Raw genomic sequence first — 23,057 nt, forward strand, 5'->3', positions numbered from 1 at the left:
TTTTGCATGAGAAATCTTAGAAAACTTACTCTTTCAGATCAGGCTGCATCTTTTCTTCTTTTGTGGGGTCCTGTGAAAAGAATTACACAATTTCAAAAATGTACCAAATAGACCAGGGGCCGGTTGCACCAACTGGTCTTAACTATGCCTGGTCATAACTCCTACGTTGGTCTTAGTTAAGACCAGTCTTTAGAGTGGACTTACGCCTGTTGCACCGACAGGGCTTACGTCTGGTCTTAACTACGCCGGTCGTAGCGATGCGCGTCCATGTGAAAGCCACATTTCACGATGTATGTCTGAGTGGGCAGGTGGTTAAATTACACTTTACAAACCATTAACTCATTGGCTGCCAGCCACTTCTGGAAAACGGATGCTCCCAGTGCCAGCCCTTTCAGAGCGTTTTCAGTGATTTCTCAAGACCCACAGAATATTGTGTGATATTACTATGTAAACACCGAACACGCCCAAAGAACGATGAGACTCTCTTGTATCATCAGCAAAAAAAAGTTTATTGATATCATTTTCCATTCTTTAGTTATGAGCAGTAGGGCTGTTGAAACGAATTTTGATATTCGAATATTATTCGAATTTAATAATTATGAACGAAATTCGATTATTATTATTTTTTTTAAACGATTTTTTTTTTTTTTTTTTTAGAACACTAGAACAGTGACAAGTTCTGACAACATAGTTGAAGAAAAGAGTGTTAACTGAAGTTGACTGTTGAAGCTGCTATACTGAATGTAAACCTGTAGCTCTTAAGTGCAATACGTGACTGATTTTTTTTTGTTCATGGCTCATTGTTGTTTTGGCAAAGTTTACTTATTTGTTTATTGATAAGGAGCTCAAACAAAGGCTGTGTCTTTTTTTATTATCAATTATTTTATTTTAGCATTTCAGACAGCACCAATACATCACTGATGAATATTAACTAAGCTCTGGTTATCTGACCTATTTTCTAATGCAATGAATGTATGTACATTGTACAAGGAACATGTTTTCTTAAATAAACATCATTGCTGGACTATTTGTGATAAGCCTAATATTATTTTGAATATTCATCCACCATTCACTTTTCCATCTACATTTGGTAAAATGCTTAGAAAAAGTTTTACTTGGTCAAACCCAAAGATTCAGCTATATTTAGAATCAGAACATAACATAAGAGAAGACAACAATTCACTCAGACCAAATTTTTTTTTTTTTTTTAATTCAATTAAAAATTAATTAAAATATTCGAATATAATTCGAATATTAAAATGTATAAAGCACTGAAATTCGAATTTGATTATAGAGGGAGATTGACAGCCCTAATGAGCAGTAGAAGATAGGTTGGTTTCACCAAAAACAGACGTTTCAAACTAGAAGCTGAGATAATGAGCCTTTTGTGAAATGAAGCATTTCAAGCACATCACTGACTCTGAAGCTAATATTTTCTGATGTAGTGACACCTCAAAATTAATTTCCTTCAATAAACCAGCGAAAACAAAGGAATTTTGATGGCAAAATAATATTTTTTAGCTGCAACCAGCAGCGCTGGCCCCTGCGTGCGCAGACCCTACACCTTCTTGCTGGTCTTGATTTACTGCTGGTGGGCATCAGGTTTTCCAGCTTGTGTTTGCCAATCTGTCCATCGAGCCTGCTGTCTGTGTCGGTGTTGTATGGTGCCCTGCATGCCCCACCCCCCTCAACTGCAAACTCCTCCGTGGGAGTGTCTCTGGTGGCTCTCTGCTGCACGAATTTTCTGCTGCACGTTTCAAAGTGCGCTGGCTGCACCCAGCCTATTTTCACAGCGTTCCGCCGTTTTTGTGCCCCGGCTCCCAGCGCTTCCAGCTGAGAATGATTTGGCTTTTCAGAAAGACGCTGGTGTCGGGTGCTCCTTTTCTGGCAACTAATCATGTGGAGGGGCTATCGCAGCGGAGACGGAGGGGCTCAATTGTGGGAGCAGATTGGCTGCTGTTCACAGCTAACGTTACAGCATGCATCGGTTTCCGTTTCCCCAGGCTTCTTCTACTCTTTTTTAATAATAATGATAATAATAATAATTCATTTATTTTATATAGCGCTTTTCAAGACCCAAAGTCGCTTAACAGAGAAACAACAGACAGGCAACAGAAACAGGCAACAGATACAGGTAACAGGCAACAGATACAGGGAACAGGTACAAGTAACAGTGGCGGTTCAGGGCCAGGTTATATGGAGAAGCAGAGGAGAGGAAGATAACAGGAGGGAGGGGCAGGGGGGGGGATGGGGGGGCGGATGGTGATGGTTTGTTAGAGGTGGTCAGGGGTAGGGGAGGTTGTAAGCTTGGGAGAACAGATAGGTTTTAAGTCGGGTTTTGAAAGTGGGGAGTGAGGGAGAGTCTCGGACAGTCTGGGGGAGGGAGTTCCAAAGTCGGGGTGCGACGCGGGAGAAAGCACGGTCACCAAAGGTTTTGAGTCTGGATGGGGGGATGATGAGGGTGGCAGTAGAAGAGGATCTTTCTCTAATCTGGAGAGCACTGTCGCCACCTAATGGGTCCGTAAAATAGCTTATACACCTTCAAAATCCCCCATACTTTTACAGGAGATGCATCAGGCTTTGATCCACGTCCCACCGTCAAAAAACGCAATTGACGTCTTTAGACGTCATTGGCACTCTACGTTACTATTTGAATTGACGTCTTTAGACGTCATTGGCACTCAATGAGTTAATGTCGTGCTATTTAATCATAGCATAAAGTAAAAGTTGAATCGTTTCTCTCCCCCCCCCATCTGCCAGTTTGAAACCTCTCAATCAGCTCCTCGTCATTATACATGTCCAATGGATTGCTTCTGTCCCCAATTACTCTCTCCCGTCTAAATGCCCGCTCAATGTAGAGACGATACACAAGACAACGTGCCATTTTCAAGCTGCGCTGTCACTATACTGCACCTTAAGGCCTAAACATGGTCGTCCGTCAGAGCCTCGCCCCGCCCTCCCCGTATGACGGCGGGTGGAGCGCCGTCCTACGGGGAGGGGGCGCCGTCGGCTGACGGGGGCTGCTCGAAAATGTGACTTCACGGCGACGATACGTGCGTGACGTCAGCTGCAGGAGAGTTGTGATTGGCCGTTGACCTGGCTTATCGTCGTAAAGTCGCATTTCAAAGCATGATGTTAGATTATAACGAACTAGTTGTGTGGCTTAGCCTTCCCAAATGTTGAGGGTCGTTTTTTAGAATTTAATACATAGAATTGGGAACGTTACATTCAATTTCATTCAGACTGCCTGGCACACAATCTCCGCCATTTTCACACGGAGCTTCCACAGGAGGGAGGGAGGGAGGGCGTAGTGGCGTCCGAGCATGTAGGGCTAGCTGGCGCCGGCAGAAGGCGAGACGGCTCCAATTCGAGGCGGACGGACGACCATGTTTAGGCCTTTAGGCCTGCTCTGGAATAGGCGTAATATTTATGCCCGGTCTTAGTGAGAAGAAGGCTGTGTTGGTGCAACCGGCGTAGCTGTTAGGTCATAAAGTTATGACCGACTTAGCGTAAGACCAGTTGGTGCAACCGGCCTGAGCCGAGTGCACCAGCTGGGCATAAAAAAGTAGGTCTTAACTGTTACGCCGGTCTTAGCTATGCCCGACTTTGTGATTTGAATTTACACCGAGTGCACCAAGACTGACTTACCATGGTCGTAGCTGCGCCCGGTCTTTAGGCTGCGGACGTGCGCATCCACGTAAATACATGCTTGTTGCCAAGCAACACACTTCTCTCAGACGAGCTCGAGACAGCTCCAACTCTGCTCAAACTTATGGAGTTGTATTCAAAGCATAGAAACATTCTCACAGCTAAATTTAACAGCGCCAACACAAACAAACAGAAACAAGATGCATGGAAGATCGCATTCAGTACTGAATGCGATGGCGTACTGCGCACTGCGGGCAGTTGACGAAGTCAGGAGGAAATGGAAAGATCTTCCGACGCATTAGCTTTTAAAAACCCGCCGACAAGCGGAGATCCTGCGCCCAAAACGTCCATTTACAACACATATCAATCGATATTTTCTTAGAAGATTCCCCCGCATCACAGGACTGAACCGCACTGACAGCACAGAGCTGTCAGTCCCGACAGCGCAGATCAAGATGAGACAGCTGTCAGTCAGTACACCTTGGGTGTAACTTTTACGCCTGCTCCATACCAGACGTAAAAGTTACACCCAGGCGCAACACATACAGGGCTTAAGACTACATGTGCATTAGTCATAAAATTAAGTTAGTTGTAACTTTGAGTTCTACGTCGGACGTAGCGTTACACCTAGGCGTACGCCCAGCTGGTGCACTCGGCTCCAGACTAACAAAGTTGGAAGGTTAGGTTTTCACCTCTGTCTGATTGCTAGCAAGATTTTGACAATGACAATGAGATGTTTGCTCAAGAGGTTCCTAACAATTTTGTCTGAAATTTGCTGGATAATTAGTTCTTTGCCCAAGGATCAGTTGATTAGGTTTTGGTGGTGATTGGGATGTGGAATTTCCACCATATAACATGATAATTTTCATGTTTTAGCCCCAGCTATTATTTTATATGTGCTGGTGGTGGGAAAGTACATCTGGGACTACCATTTTTGGTTGCCATGTGCCATTTTCCCACCATGTATTTTGCTTCGAAATAATTTCTCATATTTATTCACATTATTATTTCATAATATGGTGAATGCGCGAGTCACAACATGTACATAGGAGTACAAATGGATGTCCCGAGCAACATTACATTATTTGACTCCATTTGATCAGTTTACAAGCACACGACTTCTCCATGTCACCGCCCCTTGTGCACGAAGGGCCGCACTATTGGTTCTGCGATGCAGTTTTTTTTTACTCTCAAATTGTTTCCACCCAGTTTTAACAAGGAAAGCCGAGAGAAAGTTCCATCTCTGGTTGACCAACGCAGATATAGAGACTGAGAACTGAGTCTATGTGAGGACAATCTAGAGAGCCACCAGGTTGATGGCACATTGAACATGGAGCTTACATTTCAGGGCTGTGATGAACATGAAACATATGAATCCCATAATATCTGAAAAATAAAAAAGATGAAAAGTCACCAGCTCAGCACAACTGAAAGTAGAAGGCAAAGTCATACCTCAGAGCAGAGCTCAAGCAGCTGTGGAGGCAGTCGACTGCCCTCTTCCATGTTCACTGGAACCATGGGCAGCTTCTTAGGCAACCGAGACATTCATGTGAGGGAGAAACAGCAAAATAAGAGCAACAAAGGAAGAAAGACAGAAAGAAAGAAAGTGAGCAAAAGACAAGAGAAAAACAATAAACTAAACCTTGGGAATGGAGCAGCACTCATGAAGTGAATGATATTAGTATACGCTATCATTTCTGTCCTTCAAGTTTTGTGAGATTGTTTTTATTTGTGTATGGGGAATTGAAGCCAGCCATTGCAGTCAGTCATTCACTTACATGTTCATAGGACAATGGGTTTAGGCCTAGGTAGGGTAAAGGTAAAGTCCCACTGATTGTCACACAATGTGTGAAATTTGTTCTCCGCATTTGACCCATCCCCTGGGGGAGCGGTGAGCGGCAGCAGCGGGAATCATATGGCGATCTAATCCCCCAATTCCAACTCTTTGATGCCGAGTGCCAAGCAGGGAGGCAATGGGTCCCATTTTTATAGTCTTTGTAGTTAGAGAATTTTAGCAAAATGCTTGGACCATCTGTGAAAGAATTTACTACCAATAGCTTTCTTCACCAATGTGTTCTTATAGGTGTCTAGAATCACCTCTCAATTAGTGCAAACCCAAATCCTCGTGGAAAATCCTGGAGAGCCAATCAAAGTTAAGGTGCCCCGAGGGCTTGGGTGAAAAAAATGAACTTGTGGGGTGTCTAACTAGGGGTTTTCAGGGGTGCTGAATCCATTCCAAACATTATTTTTGAGTAAAAATGTCTCCCTGACCATATGATATTGGTATATTGGTTATTGTTATGTAAAGCACAGTGTATAATCATCAGGATTTTCCACGAGGATTTGGGTTTGCACTAATTGAGAGGTGATTCTAGACACCTATAAGAACACATTGGTGAAGAAAGCTATTGGTAGTAAATTTTTTCACAGATGGTCCAAGCATTTTGCTAAAATTCTCTAACTATTGGTATGACTCGGCCGGGGATCGAACTCACAACCTCCCAGTCTCAGGGCGGACACTCGGACCACAAGGCCAATGAGCTGGTGAGGGTGACCAGATGTCCTGCTTTGTGCAGGACTGCACCGCATTTTCATCACTTTTCACGCGTCCCGCAAATTGAGACGATGTCCCACATTTGCGTGAGACCGAGGCAGATAGAAAGGGAGAGCGAGGGGGAGAGCGAGATAAAGAGAGGGAGCGCGAGAGAGAGAGCACAGGGCTTGCACCCAGCGGCCTGCTCGTTAACTTCACTTAACGACACTACTGCAGCCGTGAGTAGGCTACTCCCAGTAAAAAATACCAATACCAATAGAGCGCCGCAGAAATGAGTCCGGAAAACATCGATGCTAACTAGGGCTGCACGATATGAGGAAAAGCTGCGATGTGCGATAACACTGTTCAATATTGCGATGACGATATGACCTGCGATGAATAAAAAAATGCTATAAAAAATATATTAATGGGGGGGTGCTCCGATCCGGCTAAGCCACGATCCGATTCCGATTCCTGGGGTCACGATCCGATTCCAGAATCGATTCTCGATTCCAACGATTCTCGATTCCAGAATCTAGAATCGATTCTCAATTATGTAGTTTTATATTGCAATAACACACAAAGGTAAATCTAAGACAAAAAATGACAAATGTATTAATGCTGAACTTCAAATTCAACTTCTGAAGTATTACAGTGAGGGCCTAAATTCATTTTGCAATATGAGTGTGTTAATTTAAGCATACGTATCAGTAAGTGGCACGGGATTCTCAAAGCCTGTGTTGAGGGTCATGAACAATAATGCACTCTTGAAGCTAAAGAAAATCCAAAACCAACAAGTTAATTATTTACATTTTTACTTCAATGTAGAACAGTCATTTGTTACACATGAGATTACTTTTAGCCTTTTAGTCATAACGATTATTGAAAGATATTCCATATTCCAGACTGAAATGTTATAACAGAAGTGGAGTATTGGCCAGAATGACATGAACATTTGGACACTTATTCAGCCGGTATTTTTTTTTTTTTTTTTGCGATAACACGGGACTTTTGCGATGTGTTAATCGCGCATTTGCATATCGCGATGACGATGAAAATACGATAAATCGTGCAGCCCTAATGCTAACACTTCCGGGTTCTTCACTGTTTCTGCCTATCGGATTTTTGAATGGGTTTTTGGCGCGATGCTTCAAATGAGGTCTGTGGTTAACGCAAGCTTATTCAAACGCGAACCAGTGTTCAGCAGGATAATCTTCACACATGAGGGCCACTTTTATGAGTTTTTAAGCTTTTACGTGCCGTTAAAAGGGCGGCTAGCTAGCAAACGGCTAAATGAGACTACACTGTTGAGTCGACGGGGATATTATACGTCAATAACATCATCACTTCAAAGGACGAACACGGAAATTCTCTTTCCCTCACCTGGTTCAGCAAAGGGTAATCAGTGCACAGCAGCGCACACAACAACACTACAGGTTGAATTTGGCTGTGGTGATGTGACGTGGAAGCCTATGCGACACTGTGTGTAGTTCTGGAATAGCTTAGCATGAGCTTTTTACTTCTCGGGCTCGCATTTACGCTTCAAAACTCATAAAAGTGGTCCTCATGTGTGAAGATTATCTCGCTGAACACAGGTTCGCGTTTGATTAAGCTTGCGTTGCCCACAGACTTTATTTGAAGCATCGCGCCAAAAGCCCATTCAAAAATCCCATAGGCAGAAACAGTGAAGAACCCGGAAGTCCGGGACTTCCGCATTCCGACTACAAAAATACGTCATTTTATTTTACGTAGTGGAAGTGGTCCCTGGGGAATTTGGTTTGGTACGTAGTGGTACTTGGTCGGAAAAGTTTGGGAACCCCTGCTCTATGTCATGCAAATATAGGCTACTTAACCATAAAATAGGATACCAATATTAATGCAACAGTGGGCCTGTATCTTCTTTGCACAAAGCTCTCCAATGTTGTTTTAGCACAATTGAAGACAGCCTCAAATATTTCTCAACAGCATCCTGTCTTTGAGATGTCATTTGCAGATATTTAGTCTCTACACTGCTGCTACAAAGGACATTTATAAATTTCATAAGCTGCTCTTATTCTTAATGTTTTGTTCAAATGAACCAGTAATGTAGCCTAGGCTACTACAGTTACAGTATGGTTCTACTTCAGTATAAGCTATACTACTATAGTACTTAATGCTATGGTTGGAAGGCACAAACATGTCTTTCATATCTGAACAGAAGCCATCAATCCCATATCAGCAACCTGTCCTGTTTTATTGGAGCCTACACACTTTAGTCAGATGTGTTGCTTGCTTACTGTATTTACCTAGCCTGCGAGTTGGGACAGTTGAGAATCAACCAGTGGGCAAAGCATGGAGACGGGAGAATATAGAAATGTTCATTTCTGTATGTTAGATAGACATTTTATAATTGCGGGGGAGGGGGGTCCGGGGGCATGCCCACCCTGCAATTTTCTTTTTACATATGCACCAATTTGGTGCACTGTTTTATGGGGACAACGGATGGAAATTAGCCTCGTGCTAAATCTGGCAATTTTTACACTTACTATGTTCCAGGTTTTATTATCTGTTCTATGGTTTCTGTGTTCATTAATTTTGCACTGTCCCGTCCAAATAAACAAATAAATAAAAAATAAATACTCTGAGGGCAAAATTAAGAGGCTAGATCTATGAAAAGAAAAACTACACACATCCCTCAATACATGCCTTTTAGACACCACCTCCTCCAACTCATCAGAGCTCTGATATGAAAGCAGTTGACATGAACAAGGCATAGAACAATACTGATGTGAAACCAGAGCCATATTGAAATCACGTTGGTTGTATTATTATTATTGTACTTTATTTTAAATTCAACCATGTTCACTGCTTACAATGTTCACTCCTTCCTCTCATTATCAAGAAAGCAAAATCACATCATTATATATATATATATATCTATATATATATATTATGATGTGATGTGTATATATATATATATATATATATATCTCAATTTTAGACTACCTCGCAGGTTGGCTGGGATCTGGTCACCCTCACTCTCTCTGCCGGTTTATTTTGGAGACGTACGGATTTGCGAGGAGGCAGCACTTCTCTCACAGCAGCCTTTGACCTGCCACAATGAAAAGTAGTGTTACAGTGACATCAAGAACAACACTTAAAGGGTAATTTTGATATTTTTCAACCTGGACCCTATTTTGTATATTTTTATGTAGTGCTGCACGATTAATCGAATCGCAATCGCGATGTCAGCACATGTGATTACATAACCCCAAAAGGGTGCGATTATTTAAAAAAAGTGTCAGTGTGTGTGCCTCGTCTAACGTTACACAGCAAATAAACATGTTTCTCTGCCATCACACTGGACATCAACACTAGCGGGAGACTTTTCCCACTCCCGCAAATATACAGTAATGTTATGCGCAACGTTAACATAATCTTACCAAGGGAGCATGAGCAACCATCGCTAACACAACTCAGAAAAGCATGTAAACAGCCGTGTGATTAGTGAGAAAGTTGGTATGTTTAAGTGTACAGCAGCTAATGAGCCGCTGTGATGAAGAATATAGTGACATCAACCGGGGCTGAGAGCAGAGAAAACACTCGCAGCTGCAGCAGCACCTCTAGTATGCTCATGACGCCTTCAGGGTCTGCACGTAAAGTCTTGCGTCACGTGAGTGTGGCATTTTAGGCCACCTGTAATCTGTAAAGAAATAAACTGGGTGTGTATTACTCATTGTATTACTGGACAGACATGTAACTAACTTTGCAGTCTGAGCCATCTTACACAACCTCAGAGAGTTCCCCAAACTTTTGAGTAGCCAGTCAGATTGAAAAAGTAGCCGGATCATGTTCGCGGCGTTTGTTCCAGTGGTCCTTTTCCCAATTAATAAACAAAACTCAAATATGTATCCATGAGTGTGACAATTGAAATAATACAAATAAACATTCTTATAAAGGCCCAATGCTCAATTTAATTATAAATAAAACAATATCCATATTGCAAAACACAAACAGGCAATGTATATTTTTAAGAAGAGAGAAAATACTAATAACTATGTTTCCCACAGGATTTGGAGAGATTGTGGTGGGTAGACCTTGCTTGGACCCTCTTGGGGGGTTCGGGGGGCCATGCGCCCTGTAAGAACTAAACTAAAATGCATGAATCTGGTTCACTTTGAGAACCAATTTAAGAGGCTAGATCAGCGGTGGGCAATTATTTTTCATGGGGGGCCACATGAGAAACCCAGATTGTTGCCGGGGGCCGAACAAATATTGTCATGCCGTAACCCAGGAATGTCCTCGCCACCAGAGGCCCAGATTTTGCTAAGCGTTGGGGGCCGAATGGCGTGGAAGAATTTTGGGCATTTGAAGTCAGGTTTAGGGGAATAACTAATTTTAAATTAACAGTTGTGATGTAATTATTCAGTCTTAAAACACATTGAGTGCCACAGCGCTTCAGTAAAATTGTCTGGAGCCTGTGCCAGATTCACTTCCATTCAGTTGAAAACAGCTATAGAATTTTTTCTATTAGGGCTATATGGACAGGGCTGGACTCTAATGAAACATTGGACACTCCTGCTTCTTTCAAAGAAGAAATTTTGTTTCTAGACAGTTCCATTATGAAATGACAGCCTCTGAAAGAAGAGCACTTTCAAGAGTTTTCTGCTGTCTTTTTTTACTTTTCAAGATAAAGTCACTTTTATGAATACTTTTTGCACTCATGATTATTATTATTATTATTTTTCTCCTGCTTCTTTTTATTATTAGACATTACATTACATTACGTTACGGCCTTTGGCAGACGCTTTTATTCAAATCGACTTACAATATCAGAACTTACAATATCACATTTTAGTCTAACACTAACGCTAGTCTAATTTCAAGCACATTCACTGACTGAGCTAATATTTTCTGATGCCCCACCCCCCCTCTCCCCCCCTGAGCTGCAAACTCCTCCCCACACGCACACAGTCTATTTTCGGAGTCTCCGTTTTTGCGCCGGGCGGCTGACGGTGGCTCCCGGGCGGATCCCAGCGCGACAAGGAAATGCCAAACGGGACTGCAGGAAAAGGTTTGGCTGTTCGGCATCGGGTGCTGCCTTTCTGGCGGGTAATCGTGTGGAGAAACTATATGCAGACAGATAGACAGAGGCAGAGGAGCTCAGTTGTGGGCACGGATCGCAGCCAACTGTCAGCTGCAGACAGAGCAATCTATATGGCTCTGGCTGCAGCATGCATCGGTTCCTCTTTGATCACGGCTTTCTCCTGCACAAAGTAAAGGATCTGAGCGCCAAGGTTTTAAGGTGGCGCAGCTGCCGTGTAGATTTTTAAGGTGGCGCCGTGTGATCCCTTGAAGGGATTCATGCTCACTGGCTGGGTACGACCTTAAACAGCAGAATTATGGAATAATATGAATTATGATATTGGGACGTCCACAGACGTCCTTGGCACTTCTCGTTACTTTTTTTTAGGACGTCCACAGACGTCCTTGGCACTCAATGTGTTAAACACCAATATTTGATCCTTTTCTCACTCACTCCTATGTCACCACTTGCTCTCCCTGCAGGGCTTGAAATTAGTTTTGACCACCTGCCAATATGGCTGCTAGAAGTTACCAGCCAATTAGAATTTCCACTGGCCAAAATGTTTTTCTTGAAATAAACCAGAATATGAGTGGATTAATTTAAGCATAAGTATCAGTAAGTGGCCCGGGATTCCCATAGCCTGTGTTGAGCGTCACACGAACAACAATGCACTCTTGAAGCTAAATAAATCCAAAACCAACACGTTTATTATTTACATGTTTTACCTCAATGTAGAACAGTCATTGATATTCCATATTCCAGACTGAAATGTTATAACAGAAGTGGAGTATTGGCCAGAATGACAGAACATTTGGACACTTATTCAGCAGGTATCTTGTTGTATCTTGTCTTTTTTTGACAGTGTTTTTAAGTGTAAGTAACTGGTAGGCCAGAGGCCAGTAGGCGGAGAAATTGCCGGCTACCGGGGCTTGGGGAACTCCCTGCAACCCATGTGCTGCAATTTATATTTTTCTGTTGTGTTTCTTTTTTTCTATGTTTGAGACAGGCAAACGTCTCAAACATAGACCGATATCACAGGATTGTTGTGAAGAGGACATGGCTATATAATTTGTAAAGATTTTATTATAAACTAGAAGGACCGCAACGCGGACTTATGCCTCCGCCATTAGTTCATTCTTGAGTCCAAATCGCCATTTGAGGCAAATTGGAAGAAATTCCGTCAAGGCGCTCCTGTGATGTTGCGCTACAGAGCTTGGAAATTGGGTGTGTGAGGTCACAGTGACCTTGAACTTTGACCACCAAAATATAATCAGTTCATCCTTGAGTCCAAGTGGACGCTTGAGGCAAATTCGAAGAAATTCCATCAAGACATTCCTGAGATATTGCGTTAACAAGCTTGAAAATGGCATTCGAGAGGTCACAGTGACCTTGACCTTTGATAACCAAAATGGAATCAGTTCATCCTTGCGTCCAAGTCGATGTTTGAGCCAAATCAGAAGAAATTCTATCAAGCCGTTCTTGAGATATTGCATTAACCAATTTGGGAATGGCGTTCGTGAGGTCACAGTGACCTTGAAGTTTGACCACCAAAATGTAATCAGTTCATCCTTGAGGCCAAGTTAATGTTTGAGGCAAATTTGATGAAATTCCATCAAGGCATTCCTGAGATATTGCGTTAACAAGCTTGAAAATGGCATTGGAGAGGTCACAGTGACCTTGACCTTTGATCACCAAAATGTAATCCATTCATTCTTGCGCCCAAGTCGACGTTTGAGCCAAATTGGCAGAAATTCCATCAAGCCGTTCTTGAGATATCACTTTAACGAACTTGGGAATGGCATTCGTGAGGTCACAGTGACCTTGACCTTTGACCACGAAAATCTAATCAGTTCATCCTTGAGTCCAAGTCGATGGTTGAGACAAGTTTGATTAAATTCCGTCAAGGCATTCCTGAGATATCGTGTTAACAAGCTTGAAAATGGCGTTCGAGAGGTCACAGTGAGCTTGACCTTTGACCACCAAAATCTAATCAGATCATCCTTGAGTCGAAGTCGATGTTTGAGGCAAATTTGATGAAATTCCGTCAAGGCATTCGTGAGATATCGCGTTAACAAGCTGGAAAATGGCATTTGAGAGGTCACAGCGACCTTGACCTTTGACCACCAAAATCTAATCAGTTCATCCTTGAGTCCAAGTCGATGTTTGAGACAAGTTTGATTAAATTCCGTCAAGGCTTTCCTCAGATATCGCGTTAACAAACATCGTACGGACGTACGTACGGACAACCCGGATCCATAATGCTTCCGGCCTGGCTATCGCTGGCGGAGGCATAAAAATATATATGCTGTATTATGTTCCTTAGTCTGTGATACCGTGAATCGGTTTTATTTTTGTCCAAGGTTATCATACCGTCAAAAACCCATACCGGCACATCGCTGGATACCATTTATTTATTATATCACAAATCGCAATATTGTCCACAATAATCTCATATCGCACCTTTGCCCCAAATCGTGCAGCACTATTTTTGTGTTTATGTAACTAACTAATCTGATGATTTTGTTTTCATTGATCCAGTATTGACCAAGATGGCTTCAGCTGGCAGCAGCAGTGCACGTATGCCTCTCCGACCTCAGCTCTAGCTCGTGTGAACACGCTGCTGCATGCTAAATACAAGTGCTAATTTTCTCTCTCTTTTACCATAACAATGTGAGCCTGTCTGTTGCAGAAATAAGCTTGTTTAGTGGACGTACATGCACATGCACGGGCTGCCGAGGCAGGCGCGCACCGCGGCTTCCAGCTGAAGCCATCTTGGTCAATATTGGATCAATTAAGAAAAAATGCTCAGATTAGTTACTTGGACATAATAAGTTATGAAAATAGGGTGTAGGTTGGAAAATAATGGATGAAATTGTTGTTAATATTGGTTTAATTTCTTAGGTAAAGAGACCTCGCATAAGCCCATCGGTGTTTCCTGTCTCTACCTGCACAATCTTTTATATCCACTTATTTCCTTTTGTTTGTTCTTGGTTTTACATACCAAAATTGAGGACGAGGCACGGTAGGCTAGGAAGGAGCGCACGCTCTGTAATAATAATGTGGGACAGATAGGGATGGGTGATATGGTTGAGGAGCACTTTGAAATCATTATCACAATAATCACAACGATTTCCCCCGGTATCTCTATACATTATATCACAATATGGCTTAGGGATGTAAATGATTAATTGACAATCGATTAATTGTCGTTAAGAATTTGATCGATAACAGATTAATCGTCAATTTAGGCTATGTGCTATTTTCTCATTTTTGCTGAAATGATTTAACACCACAAAGGTGAAATTTTACTTTCACCGCTTATACCGAGAAAGAAGAAAGCCAAGCAAGCAGGCAAAAAGTCCAGGGTGGGAAAATTAGCACCAAAAATACGACAGTATTCATTGTAAATAATACAATGTTGAAATGCAGCATCTCTACAAGCACAATGACAGCTAATGCAGGAAGTTTGGCTGGTTGATTAACTCATTCCTGGCCATATACGTCTTTAACGTCTTATCAGGAGTTTGCCTCCCAGCCAAATACGTGTTTGACGTGTTTTTGTTTTTATTCGTGCTTAGAGTAGTTCAAAGACTTCCACAGCCTGTGACATGGTATCAGGTCCCTGGCCTCAAAGGCAAGCCGACAACACGTGATCAAACAACTACCGCGGCTGTTGTTTTGAAATGGAGGAGGAGGAAAGAACAGAAAACGGAGAAACGCTTCCTTGTTGCAGAGTAGAGAAACGCCATTGAAACGCCCCTCGGCGTTTCAATCTTCCCCCACTAGGCTGGGAATCAGTTGTCTGACGTCACACAACAACGAGCCCGTGCGGCGGGGCAGCCCAGCCGTGCCATGGTGACAGACCAGCTCCAGCAGCAGTGAGGGAAAGCGGGGTGGCAATCACTCACCTGCAGAGATGGCTAGCGGAGGTGGCGGGAGCCCACGAAATGGCGAGGTAGTGGTGACTGCCTCCCAGGCCGTGGGTCACGCAGCGTAGCACGGCTGGGCAGCGATAGGAAATGGCACGCAACGGGTCGGTCATGGAGGGGCGAAGCAGAAGGAGTCCAGGCAGTGAGAGGGAATGATAAATCCAACGGGAGAAGGTAATCCAGAGATGTGTTGATCAGCGGAGGAATGAGGAAATGATCGATCAGTTTGACGGGTAATCCAGAGGGTGGTGAGGACGTGTTGATCAGCCGAGGGGAAAACGGGAATGATCAAACAGCAGGGAGGGTAGGACAGAGAGACACGGACGAGGACGGGTGGACCAGAACAAAACAAAATAAACACACGAACAGCTAACAATAACGAAAAGTAAGGACACGGGCAGAAGCGGCAGTCACAGCAACAGACGCCAGCAGTACTCAGACCCGGATACAACGTAACGTAACGTAACGAACAAAGCTTGTCGAGTGGAAAGCCGAGGGATGTATGACGAAATGTAATGTAATGTAAAGAGACACACATGGGCCCCGCGCACACACACACATTCACACTCACTCACACTGAGTAAACTGTATTGTTGAATGTAAAAAAAGCACTTCATGTATATATATATATATATTTTTGGCCCCGGTGCTTGGTAATGCACCAGGGGCCTTATGTTCCCGCATGTCGCCAAGACTAATTATGCACCTTTTCAGCCGACTAAATGGCGGCCGGCCACTAGAGGGCGCCGCTGCCCCACTAAGATTTGCCGTCATACCTTCCTCACGGTATCAGCTGTTTCCCCAAAACAACGTGCCCAGGTCGCTTTGCAGAATGCAGCTTACGCGGCCCCTCCCCCTTGCTGCATGCCAGACGCACAGTAGAGAGGAGCTGTGAGGAGCTGTATGCCTGTGTGTTTACAATCATGTGTGTGATAAAGCAGGAGAACGCAAGGACCCCCCTGAACTTTCCCCCATCTAAAAACGTCGGCTGTATGGGAATATTTCGGCGTTTGTAAAAATACAGATGGCCATAGCCTCAACGCAAGACTCATCCGAATGACTGATGAGTCTCGCGTTGAGCCTAGGATGGCCAGGGCTTAGATCTGCGTGAGCACGACCCGTCGTAATTTGTCAAATTCAAGGTACATTAAAACGTTGTCTTGCTTCAACATACATCGCATCGCATAAACCATTTCCACCCGCAGGTTTGAGGAGTAGCTAACATAAACGTCAGATAAATACTCTCTATAGGCTAACGTTACCTACTGAGGCAGCTAACATGGCTAATTAGCTAGCTAACGCGGTCCATCGATATACAGTCTGGTAGACAGATAAAGCAGTGTGTTCCTTCTGTTTTACACAATGTTAGCCAGCCTGCCTGGTCTCTTCTCTGTATATCCTTACAACAGCTAAGAGAGGAGCTTGTGAAGATTGAACGAACATCCCCACAGTCAAAGCACTTCCCTGAGATATCTATATAAAAACGTTTATTGCTTTAATACCAAAAATAAAACCTCCAGTGTCTGTAAGCTAACGCTAACGCGTTAGCGATTAGCTATTGGCTGGTTGTTGTGTACACTTGTGTAGGCCCCATGTTATGGTTAGACCCGGGAGTTAACATTATAAAACACATTTCCTGGCATATGCAGGTAGTTGGAAAACCTGGTAAGTTCTGAAAATATGTGTCTATTATTGTGTTATTCCAGCTATCGTTATCGGTTGTTAGGTTAGAGTAATATGAAGCCGACAAAAACCGGCAAAACAGACAAGCGGTTAATGCTAGTCTGCTTCCATTAAAACCATTGTGTATTAAAATAAACGATAACGTAGCTGGAGTAACTAATAAAACACATTATTTTCTGAGCAACACTGGAGGGCACGCAGCCCAGCGATTTCATGAACCAACTGAATAGCTCTTCAGAACGGACAGCGATTTCACCTACCTTCCTTAGCATAGTAATAATAATAATAAGCATAATAATTGTAATCTACACAATGTACACAATCTACAAAAACATGCAATAATATAAATGGTGTTGTGTTCACGTTCATAGCTCATATAATATAATGTATCATATCGTTAATTTCAAGCTCAATACAATTCTTACAGAGAAAAGGTACAGCACTGAAAATGTAACAAGCAATAGTTTTTTAAACATCTTTACTTTAAAAGATGAAAACCCCCAGGTGCTTTAGTCCCAAACAGATCTAAAACAGATCTATAAGGTGAAGAGCCTGTAGCCTGTAGATGACGGCTTGAGACTGGCTGCCACAGCTGTCAATCATCCCTTTTTATATGTCAAATAAGTACTTAAAAACAAACTGATCAGAAAAATGACCACTTGCACAGGCATTAGCATGACAATAACTATCTAAAATGATACAACCCACCTTTGGAAAAAATGCGTGACGATACCATGCACCGGGGCTATGCCAGGTTTCGACCTGGCCTTGTTTTTTGTCATTTGTGTCATAACGAATAATATTTACATGTCTGATGTCAATACAGTTCAAAATAAAAGAATTGAGAGCGAGTTCTGCCTGAGATTGTGTCCTTTACAAAAATGCCTTTTTCTCCAATTTCTCTTCTCAGAGAGACCTTTTTGGTGAAAACAGGGTGTATATAAATGGCTATAAGTAGAGTACAGAACATGCTAAAAGCTCACTTTTTTCTTTCTGGTGAACCCAGAGACGTACATCTTCATTTTGAGGTATTGCAAATCACTTTGGTGCTAATAGATAATTTACTGTGGGTCTTGAAAGATGACCAACAATTATGAAAATCTTTGGCCTGAGCTAAATATTGGCAGTCCTAAACTGGCCATGAATGAGTTAACTTGTTGAGTAGGCCTAAAGACAGACGTCACATAATGCATGTCAAAAGCATTTTTTTTTATATAATAATATTTGCATCTCTATGGCTCATGTATGCAAAGATTAGTTAAATCCAGTTGAAGAGAAATAAACAATTCCTGCCATATAGCACAACATATATGCCGGCCGATACGGATATGTGTGTGATAGGCCAATATCGGCTGTTAATATTGGCCAACCGACATATGGGTCGGGCTCTGGAAAATTTGAAATATTTAAAAAATATTCATTAAAGAAATCATCATTTTGTTGAGTAAAGTGAGTAAAATTTGCTTGTCATCATCAAGACAGAATTGTCACAATATCCCAAAATCACCATATATCATCACAATATGATTCCACTGAAAGACGATAAATGATCATAGTGAATTATCGCCCAGCCCTATGGACAAACCATACTACACTATATGATGGCTATGTTTTTGTGTTCACATTTCATATTATTTAGTAGGCAGCATGCAGTGCAAGCTTTCAGACACAGACACAATTTGAACTCCTACACATTTTGCTTCTTGCTTAGTGATGCCATGACCTGTGCATGAGTAGGCTGGCGTTGTGTGTGCAAGGCAACTATGACTGTGTGTATGGCCAATGGTCCCAGATAAATTCATAACCTGTTCAGTCACACTGCAGTTCCCAGTCGTGCCAGGAATCCCCTGCACTATTTCAGAAAACCGTTGCTGAATTCAATCAAACGTTCTCATCAGTAGTCAGTCGTTCATCAGTTTTACCTCATGGGACGCCGCTGTGACTGCTTCAGATCCTCACGTGCCTTTTGACAGAGAAAAGCAATTATTACCCCCCCGTTATATCTATTCATGGACTGCAAGATACTTACTTGGTCACTACTAGTAAGGGGCGTCTTGAAGGAGGATGAGGAGGTGGATGGCATTGTCCTCGTTAATTAAATTTTTGATTAAAAATGTGGGGATTAAACCATTGACTTGCACTTAGGGATGTAACGATAACCGGTTTTAATGATAACCGTGATAAAATTCCTTATGATAACTGGACAGTTTAAAAATGTCATTATTATTAAAACCGCGGTACCGTGATTACAGTGCTTTGAAAAACATGGTAAATACTGTCCATCATCAATCAAAGTTGGCAACAGTCTCCCAGATGCAAATGTGCAGCCTTGGAGAACTGATTTCAGTGAGTGTATCAATCCTTTTTGGATCTGAGTTTTCAATATAAAACGTTGTAAAATGATTTCACCGAGTCTCTCAGTACTTTTTGAACATTTTCAGCAATTTTTTACGAATACCGTGATAATAGGATAACCGTGATAATTTTGCTCACGATAATCGTGATGTGAAATGTTCATACCGTTACATCTCTACTTGCACTGTGCAAGTCAAGGTAAATGGTTGCACAAACCAAAGTGCTCTGGATGTGTGTAGGTGTGTGTGTGTGGTCATCCCATGCTCCACGACTACCTACCTGCAAAAGGTTGATGGAAGACAGAAAGGCTTGGTTCTGCCTGATGTTCTCCAGTCGCTCCAGTTCATATTGAGACAGTACTACACGTATATCCTGTAGTAAACAAACACAGAAGATTCATAACTAAGAAAACTTACTTTTCTTTTATGTGTATAGATATACATTTCACAATACATTTTCAATAGTCTGGCTTTTTATTAAATGCTTTTTATATGGAGTAACCATTTAGGATGGTATAGTGGCTCAGTGCACTGTTAGTCTTGCTTGCCAGACTTCCCTCCCTTCCGGGAGACTGAGTCTGGCAGCGTAGATCTCCACTCTGGAATAATGGGGGGGGAATGCTTTGTTTGATTTAACCTAGTCTCGCTTACCAGACGCTCTCCCTACAAAGGTGGATCCAATCGTTTTCAGCGTATAGCAACGAGCTAGCATTGTTGACGCGGTTTCACAGCGGCGCTGCCATTTGAGATCGACAGATTCGTCACAGAGGGAGCGGAAAGGAAATCCATATATGGTTGTGCCGATCAGTCAGAGCGGGTTGGAGCCAATGACAGAGCTTGCAGGGAGCAGAAAGGGATTTTCTTTCGCTGGCGACTGAAATGGACGCCACCAATGGCAGAGCTTATACCAGCAGCCTGGGGAAGCCTATGCGACACTGTGTGTAGTTCTGGATTATCTTAGCATGAGCTTTTTACTTCTAGGGCTCGCATTTACGCTTCAAAACTCATGATGATTGACCCTAATCATTCACCTTCTTCTTCCCCCTGCCTACTGCTTTCTTCAGACGCTTTCCAACAGATTTCTTGTGGCCTGGGCGTTACATTCAAACCAGATTCCCGTCTTGCACTCCCTGTACAGTTTGCGTGAGGCATGCTGTAATTCTGCCCATGCGTAATTTGGATAGGTGTAGGCCTATTGACTGTATATATTATCCCTATCTCATAACGACACCATCACATCATATACCTGTTAAAAACATCTGAGTTCTGATGCAATTCGGGTTATTTTGTTGACTGGGGTAGGACAATAGAAACGTGTTTGCAGCGGGTAAACGGCTGAGACAAAAGAAAAGATTGGAGGATTTACAGTGGACTTAATTAAAACAGTCTCCTAACAACTCGTGCCGAGGACAGAGAGAGGTGGAGAGAGGTTGTGAGTGACAGATTGGCTGTGGTCCCAACGACCCTCCGGGTTATGGGATAGCAGTAGGTGAATAGCCTAATGCAAGTACCGTAGGTTACAATGTACCGTAAATTCCGGACTATAAGACGCACCGGTCTATAAGCCGCGGGACCAAAATTGACTATTTTTTTCTTCTATAAGCCGCACCGGTCTATAAGCCGCGGGTGTTTTGATGTTTAATTACCATATGAAAGGGTTCGTGCACAGAGAGGAATGTCGGGAAAGAGATGGCTGTTTGGGGAAGCTCCCATTTATTAACATTTCAACAAAACAAAACAAAAGTCAGGTCACTAATCCCCAGACAAAATCACACAACAATAGGCTATATGTGCAGCAAACCTGTAACCAGAGAAGTCAAGTCACTAATCCTCGTCTTCCTCTTCTTCCTGCGTACTGAAACCACCAAAGTCCTCATCTTCAGTGTCGGAAACGAACAGGTTCAGGGTGGCTTCGTCAACCACTCTCCTCTCTCCTTCATTGTCACTCAAAACCAACGAACTCCTCTTCATCACTGTCGGCATCGAACAGCCTCTGAAGCCTCTGACGGCCCTCAGCGCCAGCTGTGGCGGCGTCATCCTCTTCATCCCGCAGCAGTCCAGCGTTTTGGAACCCGTTGGTGATTGTGGATGTTTTCACACTCCTATAATATTCCGTGATCTTCCTTTGTGTGAATTCGCCGAAGTTTGTGATTTTCTCCTGGTAGTCGGGAGGGAGTTGTTCAGTAGTTCTCGCCCGGACTGAGACAGTTCCTCCTGCTGCACCGTCCAACGCCTCACCATTGACTCATCGATGCCCAGGTTACGCGCGGCTGCTCTGTTTCCCTCTTTTAATGCGAGATTGACTGCTTTCAACTTGAAAGCTGCGTCGTGTGAATTTCTGCGTACCTTCCCCATGGTAAGTGAGAGTGTTGCTTCTACTGCTCGTCTTGTTGTGAATATTCCTTGATCTTCCTTTGTGTGAATTCGCCGAAGTTTGTGATTTTCTCCTGGTAGTCGGGGGAGGGAGTTGATGGCCGAGTGGCCGTTTGCTTACCGTAATTACCATATGTAAGTGGTCACGCACAGAGGGGATTGTCGGGAAAGAGATGGCTGTTTGAGGAAGCTCCCATTTACCGTATTACCGTAACATTTCAACAAAACAACATAACACAACACCACCGTTGTTTATTTTTACAGTGCACACAGTGTCCGCGGTGTGGTGAAAAGAGGGCAAGAGAGGAAATTAAAACAGAAGTGGATTTATAGTTAGAAAGAGTGCTAAAAAAGAGAGATTTTATTTGTATTTTTTTTTTTTTTTCTGAAAAAATACATAGATAAGACGCACCGTTATATAAGCCGCAGGGGCCAAAAAACGGGAAAAAAGCCGCGGCTTATAGTCCGGAATTTACGGTACACGTTTTCTCAATTCAATTACCATAACCCCTCCTTGCGATGTGATAGGTTTCTCAGTAATTATAGTTGATTGCCTCACCGAATAATCTGCTGGTTACCCAATTTTAGCAGCAGAATTTGATGGCCTGGGGTGAGGTGGCACGTCCGTGCGCAATGACGTTTCTGCACTGCACAGCGCGGAGATTATGGTGCTATCAAGCGCAGCGAGTGTTTTAGCACCTAAGAGTGCAGCTAAGAGGTGCTTTTCAAAGCTCTTAGCGCAAAGTAATTGCATGCTATCCCCACATTTTAGCACTGAAACGCCTGCTTTGGCCTATGCCCAGTACAATTATAACAGGCATGCGCTTGTGCCCGCCCCCAACTTGCATTGCGCGCGGCGTTAAACGAGCGCAAAAGCTAAATAGAGAGCCCCAGAAATGAGTCCGGAAAACATCGATGCTAAAGGTCCTTACACACCAAGAGCGATGCGAATATACGGCATGAAATTGCGATGCGAGTTTTGACTCACCTGTCAATCACAGCCACAGATGTGAACACGTCGGAAGCGAATTTCTGAAAAATCGACCGTGGTTCGAAAAGATAAACACCGCAATAACGCTGGGCGAAACTTCGCCGTTGGTATGCACGGTTGCATTGACTGATATAGGTTCGGAAAATATTATTGACGTGCGAATTAATCGCACGAAAAAAACGTGCTCGGTGTGTAAGGACCTTAACACTTCCGGGTTCTTCACTGTTTTCCCCTATGGGATTTTTGAATGGGTTTTTGGCGCGATGCTTCAAATAAGGTCTCTGGGCAACGCAAGATTAATCAAACCAGTGTTCAGCAGGATAATCTTCACATGAGGACCACTTTTATGAGTTTTTAAGCTTTTACGTGCCGTTAAGAGGGCGGCTAGCTAGCAAACGGCTAAATGAGACTACACTGTTGAGTCGACAGGGATATTATACGTCAATAACGTCATCACTTTAAAGGACGAACACGGAAATTC

General features: G+C 43.0%; 1 long non-coding RNA gene across 1 annotated transcript; it reads right to left on the reverse strand.

Annotated features, from left to right (window-relative positions):
- Positions 1 to 26: 26 nt before the first annotated feature.
- On the reverse strand, positions 27 to 19,587 carry LOC310771195. Its single transcript, XR_014552394.1, has 5 exons — positions 19,493 to 19,587; positions 18,781 to 18,821; positions 9,167 to 9,272; positions 5,101 to 5,172; positions 27 to 70 (listed from the first exon to the last, which is right to left on the reverse strand). It is a non-coding gene; the product is annotated as an uncharacterized lncRNA (long non-coding RNA).
- Positions 19,588 to 23,057: the final 3,470 nt, after the last annotated feature.

This window comes from Poromitra crassiceps (assembly GCF_964638095.1).
Source record: "Poromitra crassiceps genome assembly, contig: HAP1_SCAFFOLD_409, whole genome shotgun sequence".
NCBI lineage: Eukaryota > Metazoa > Chordata > Actinopteri > Beryciformes > Melamphaidae > Poromitra > Poromitra crassiceps.